General features: G+C 39.4%; 1 long non-coding RNA gene across 2 annotated transcripts; it reads right to left on the bottom strand.

Moving 5' to 3' along the window:
• Nucleotides 1-585: 585 nt before the first annotated feature.
• LOC132392384 (uncharacterized) lies at nucleotides 586-4561 on the bottom strand. 2 transcript variants are annotated; one of them, XR_009511515.1, is made up of 5 exons: nucleotides 4415-4561; nucleotides 3514-3654; nucleotides 1989-2280; nucleotides 1144-1214; nucleotides 586-1036 (listed from the first exon to the last, which is right to left on the bottom strand). It is a non-coding gene; the product is annotated as an uncharacterized LOC132392384 (long non-coding RNA). The 2 variants fall into 2 exon arrangements; XR_009511514.1 differs by having other exon boundaries at nucleotides 1144-2280.
• Nucleotides 4562-6543: the final 1982 nt, after the last annotated feature.

Below are 6543 nucleotides of genomic sequence, written 5' to 3'. Positions count from 1 at the left end.
AGGAAAATTTGAGGATAAAATTTCACAGATGAAAGAGTGACAGAGTAACCTAAGGATGGCATAACAACATCACCTGTAAATGGTAAAACACTGGTTTTGACAGCAGAGGACAACTTTGTTCAAATGCCAGTCTGCTGGAGGAAGTTGCACAGTACTTAGGTAACAGCCAAAGACATTTAGTGGGGTATATTGTGGAAGAAAGTTTAATTGTACAAGCAATGAAATATTTAATGGGTGTGGAGATCTGACAGAAATTGCGATTCTGTGGGGTTTTCCCTGGTATTCTGGGTATCTCAAAGTTATGCTAGTTGTTAATTTGTTTAATTCAGTTTATTTGGCTGCTATAAATAGCCTCTATAAAATTGGCAAGAACCAAGGGTTAATGATTGAAAGAGAGTTGTTATAACTTGAAGGCTGCTACTAGTAGGTTTCTATGTGGCTTAGTATGCGATCTCTTGGTCTTTGTACTACATAATATTAATGATTTTCTTTTAAATATAAAGGGTATGATCAAAAAATTGAAGTTGATAAAAACAATTAGTTGACAATGAAAAGGAAAGTTTTAGCCCATCGAGAGATGTTGAATTGAATTTATTTAAATCTTACATCCATCCCACAACATGAGGGAGTAAAATTCTTTGCATTATGACTCCGTCGCAATGTATAGACATGTGAATTTATAAGTCTAATAGCTTGTAGAAAGAAGCTGTCCCATGGCCTGTTGGTCCTGGCTTTAATACTCTGGTACCATTTGCCAGATAGAACCTGCTGACTCAGTTTATGGTTGGGGTAACTGGTGTCTCCAATGATCTTCCAGGCCTCCTTTATGCACCTGCTGCAGTAAATGTCCTCAATGGAGGGAAGTTCACATCCACAGATGCACTGTGCTGTTCGTGCCACTCTCTGCAGTGCCCAGCAATCAAGGTTGGTGCAGTTCCCGTACCAGGTGGTGATACAGCCAATCAGGATGCTCTCAATGGTGCCCCTGTAGAAGGTCTTGAGGATTTGGGGATTCATGCCGAACTTCTTCAGTGGCCTGAGGTAGAAGAGACACTGTTGTGCTTTTTTTGCCACACAGACCGTAAGTACAGTCCAGGTGAGATCTTCAGTGATGTTTATACCGAGGAACTTGAAACTACTCACCCTCTCAACTGTAGTGCCTGTCTCTGTCCTTCCTGTAATCCATGATCAGCTCTTTTGTATAGTTGGTTTGTCTAAATGGGCAGAAAGATGGCAAACAGAATTTAATCTAGAGTAGCGTGAGGTGTTGCATCTGGGCATGCACCACAAGACAAGACAATACACAATTAATGGAAAGATATTGAAAGCTGTTGAGGAGAGAGGGCCCATTTATAGTCCATCTATATCCACAGACTCTTAAAATTAGTAGTATGGTCAATAAAATGGTAAAAGAGACAATGCTTTTTTGGCAGAGTCATTATAGTTAAGTATTAGGAGGTTATACTGTATTCAGCACTAGCTGGACTACAGCTTAAGTATTTTGTACAGTTCTGGTCACAATATTGAAGGAAAGGTGTAATGTGCTTGAGAGGGTGCAAAGGAGATTTGCAAAGCTATTGGAGACCTTGAATATTACAGCTATGAGGAAAGACTGAGTGGACTCAGGCCCTTTGGAATGGAGTGGTGTGCAGAGGTAATTAGTGAGGTATAAAATTGTGAGAGGTCTTTTTAAAGCAAAATAGAAATAAGTTACTTCCCTAAACAGAGTGGTCAAAGACACGCAACATGGACATAAAGTAGATGCTAGAAGGTTAGAAATAAGTTGAGTGAATTTATACACAGATCTGGAAGTATCTTGCTGCCTTGGATCTGGGTTACGGCTGCATGTCTGACTTGCATACTGCTGTAACCTGGGGTGAACCTGTACAGGAATCAAATGATGTTGTGATGGGCAGGAAGGTAAAGTTCATGCAGGAATACAGACACAAATTTATTAAATGGTGGAACATACTGAATGGCTGCATTACCTGCCCATGCTCTTTTTCTTATTAATTTATATTCTTACTTCTCTGTCCAAAGAACAAAATTCCTTTCTTGATTTCTTATCTCGAGTTTTTTTCTCTCATACAAATAAACAAAAATACAAACAAAATCGTGTTTAAAAATGAAGATAGTTCTGTAATATCTTTGCTTTCTCTTGACTTTAAATAACATTTCATGTTCCTTTCCGTTCTTTCCCACTGTTCTTCATTCTTCAGTGGATGGACAAGTCTTTGTCGGTAATACTTGAATACATTTGACAATGTTGCTTGTCAACATCTGGAAAGTAGTCAATAGACAGCGATTAGATCTTTAATTCTTCACTTTGAAGGTGTACATCTTTTCTCAGTTTAATAATTATCTCTGATTTGAGTTTATGAACATGTTTGAAAATTGTTAATAGTGGGTATTTAACCCTGTGGAGATATGGGAGTATTAATGAAGAGGCTTGTTTTAAGTTGTGGGATCTGGTGTATCCAGGACATGGGCCAGATTTATCCTTCTGGAACTCAATCATCTTGCTTGATAGCTATTTTGCCCTTTCAAGAGCAATAACAATCCTAAAACAAAAGCGTAGAAGGTTACTGGCCAATTCTTTATGAACTATTTGAAAAGCCACATTTTACCTCTGGACAAACTGATGGAATTTGGTATTACTGCAGTTTAGTTATAAAGTCTTACTTTACACTCTCGGTCTGTTCACCACTTTGAATTTACTGGAAGTGCATCTGCCATCAGACTCCCTGCTGCTGGTATTTGTGAGTGACACAGTCAAACAACATGGCCCCCTAAAACTTGCATGCCTTTGGTAGCACGGGGGCTATCGAACACTGCCTCAGAGTGATGTTGTATTATTGTCTTTCCCCAATGGTTTTTTCCTGCAATTTTTGCCTCCAGGACAAGTTCAGTTTTCTACAAACCACTATTATTTTGAAACTTGAATTTCATTTGCAACATTTTAACAATGGATTCCCCATTTCCTGAGACTAAATACTTTACAGCTGGTTCATTTAGCACCACATTTGTTTTTGGAATTATTCCACTAAATATTTTTTGCATGAGCATTTATTTAATTTCAAACAGAAATACTCAGTTTATGTCCTTATTTGTATATGTCCAGACCCTATGTGCAACTGAAACAGAATGTTATACCTTCAGCATAAAACAATAAAGGTTGTTTTTGCATTTTTATGTCATAACCAATGCAATCAAATTCCTCCTCATGGAGCTTCAACTCACAGCTTGGGGGATACTTACTGTGATCATTCAGATAAAAGAGTAGTTAAAGCAGATTGAATCAGCTGTGAAAGATCCATGTATGTCCCATTTCCTTTTCTCTTTTTAATAGCCTTTGCACACTTTATGCAGGGTATCATGTTATGAAACACACCATGCTTAAGTGTGACCATGCTGTAGTGGTAAATCCACTGATAAAGATGATTAACACTTAATTATGCTGTACAAGTCGAACCAAGAATTTGCTCTTGAGCCACTGTGGGTAACTTCACTCACCTCGAATCGCATCTGGTTCCAGAGCCTATAGACTCACTTTCAAGGATTCTACAACTCAGAAACACAAAAAATTCTGCAGATGCTAGAGATCCACGGCAACACACACAAAATGCTGGAGAAACTCAGCAGGTCAGGCAGCGTCTATGGAAATGAGCAAATAGCTGATGATTCGGGCTGAGACCCTTCTTCAGGATTCATGTTCTCAGTTGTATGTAGATGAGAAAATTTGCAGATGAAGGAAATCCAATGCAACACACACAAAATAGTGGAGGAACTCAGCAGGCCAGGCAGCATCTGTGGAAAAGAATAAGCAGTCGATGTTTCGGGCTTATACCCTTCCATCGGGACTTCAACAGAGGACAACCAATGTCCTCTCACAATTTATAAGCCTTTTGGATGACATTTCTACATTGGAAGCATTAAATCCATACATTGGATGAAAATCGCTGAACTTCAATCAATTCCAATTCGTTATCCCTTTGAGTCTATAGCACAACGTATTGGGACCAATCATTCTGCTTTTCTAGGTGAAAAATAATTTCCATGCCATACTTCTTCCTTCAGATTCCTTCTTTTCCAGCCCTTTATCCTCACCTTCGCCCTCATCTGGTTTCTCCTGTCATCTGCCAGCTGGGTCTCCTCCCCCACCCCACCCTCCAACCTTCTTATTCTGGCCGCTTACCCTTCTTTTCCAGTCCTGATGAAAGGTCTCGGCCCAAGACATCAACAGTCCATTCCTCTCCAGAGATGCTGCTTGACCCGCTGAGTCCCTCCACAATTTTGTTGCTCAACATTTCCAGCACCTTCAGAATTTCTTGAGTAAATAATTTCGCTGAATCCCATCATGACATTGGGAGGCAGTGTCAATAAATTAAGTGTAATAATATTGTAAACCATTCACCTGTCTTTTTGTTCCAACTTACAGAAATATTTTGAAACTCAAATCAAACCTATCTGTCTGGGCCTCAAATAGCTCAGGAAATCATCATGTTTGAAATTCTTCAGTTAGCCTTTCCTTTCAACAAGTCTGGCTCCTCCAAATGCTCTGTTTAAGTCTGTAAACAAAGTAAATGACAATGCTGGTGCCAGGCTGGCCTAGGCTGTGCCTGAACACATGGAGAGTAACATGCTGTTCCAACAGTACAAATGGTATTGAAGAGCTTCCAACAAATCCTGATGGTGAGGCTCCTGTTCTGCCAGATTACATCCCTTGGAGCTTTGAAAATATGATGTAATCAGACTGAACACATTCCTTAACTGATAAGGAGGTTTAAGTTGATTTAATATGAAACTAGATTCAATAAATGTTCAACCACAATTGCAAATAGTGGAACAAAACAACATCTGGAACGCAGTGTGGGAGAATAATGACTCCCCAGAGACAAGATGGATTAAAACGGTTTACCAGAATGATGTGATTAGAATTATGACTCTTAAGTGACCTTTCGACAAAAAATTATGTTGGTTTTGAAAATCTTGTTATTAAAACCACCACCTGAGGAAAAAAATCTGGTTGTCTGAGCTGATATGACAAGAACCAGACAGTTATCCAATATTAGTCATTCATAAACTATTTGTGTGAGGGATTGGGGTGATGTCCCTAGGTCACTGCAAATCCATGTTGCGTTTTCTTTTGGCAGTAACAACTTCGGATGAGTGGACTGTTCAAATTTTAAATGTTTCTTGGGTGTTTTTTTTAAGCAGATGAGTGGATTTATATTGTTGCACCCGCCAACAACTGAAGTTTTTCCTGTTATCTTTGATCCAACTAATCATTCAAATTTATTCATGTGTTGGCATGTTGATCTGAAGAAGGATGTTTGTATTTTCTACATGTATCAAACTGCTACAAAGGAATGATACCCTCATGGTTAATTGTGCTGAATGCTCAGTTTTTAAACATTTTTTTTCCCCAACTCCAGTTTACACTTTGGAAACAACAGTGGAATAGATATAGCAAAGGCTATGCAACCAAACAGCATCCTAGCTGCAGTATTGATGTTCCAAGCTGCAGAACTAACTGTGCCTCTCCCCAAACTGCTCCATTATCTATGAGCCTGAAAGAATTAATTCCAAAGCCAGTATAGTTTTCTTTTTCAGAAAAGCTCATGACTTGATGCTCCTCCATGTTGAATAACACTTAGAAGAGTCCCTGAAAGTAGTAAGACGTAGAATATATATTGGATGGGGGTTTAAATGTCCATCACCAACAGTGGCTTGACACTGTCACCAGTGGAGAGACCTAAAGACCCAAGCTGCCTGACTGGATCTCTATTAGGTAGTGAGCATACCTTACATGAGAGATAACCTAACTGAACTTTGCCTCTGCCATTCTACCAATGGCAGATGCACCATTATACCAACGATATTATTAGTTAAGTAAAGTGCACACAGCTCTTACTACAGATACTATCCAACTTTAAACTGATGATATGCTCTATCATGGTGTATGACATTACAGTGAGGGTACTTAAGTTGGAGCAGAACCAAAAACACAGCTGGTCAGGCAACATCTGGTGAAAGAGAAACAGTCAACATCTCGACTCTGTGGCCCTTTGTCAGAACTTACTTTGTCTCGTCATGACATTCAAAGGGCCAGTGTTCAGCTTGCTGCTCCACGGTCTCTGTGCTGAACTGAGGCTATGTTTTGCAACCTACGGGCTTCTGGACTGGCTCTGTGGCTGTGGACTCACTTTTGTGAACTTCAATGCTAAATGTTAGGCGCTTAGTTTTATTATTTGCACGATTTGTTTTTTTCCCTGCACATTGGGTGTTTGATAGTCTTTTTTAACGGGTTCTTTTGGATTTCTTTGTTTTGTGGCTAGCTATATGGAGATGAATCTCAAGGTTGTATATAGAGTGCATACTTTGATAATAAACGGGCTTTGAACAAAGGCATAGACACTGTTGAGTCCCAATCCAACAATTCTGAAGATCGCCATTGACCAGAAGCTGAATTGTACCAGCCAGATAAATATGGTGACAATGTGGCTGGGTGTCTTGCAGAGACTGACTCACTTCTGAAGTTTT

Source organism: Hypanus sabinus, chromosome 4 (genome assembly GCF_030144855.1).
Source record: "Hypanus sabinus isolate sHypSab1 chromosome 4, sHypSab1.hap1, whole genome shotgun sequence".
Classification (NCBI taxonomy): Eukaryota; Metazoa; Chordata; class Chondrichthyes; order Myliobatiformes; family Dasyatidae; genus Hypanus; species Hypanus sabinus.
Note: the sequence above shows the minus strand (reverse complement) of the source record. Positions and strands in the feature narration are given on the sequence as shown.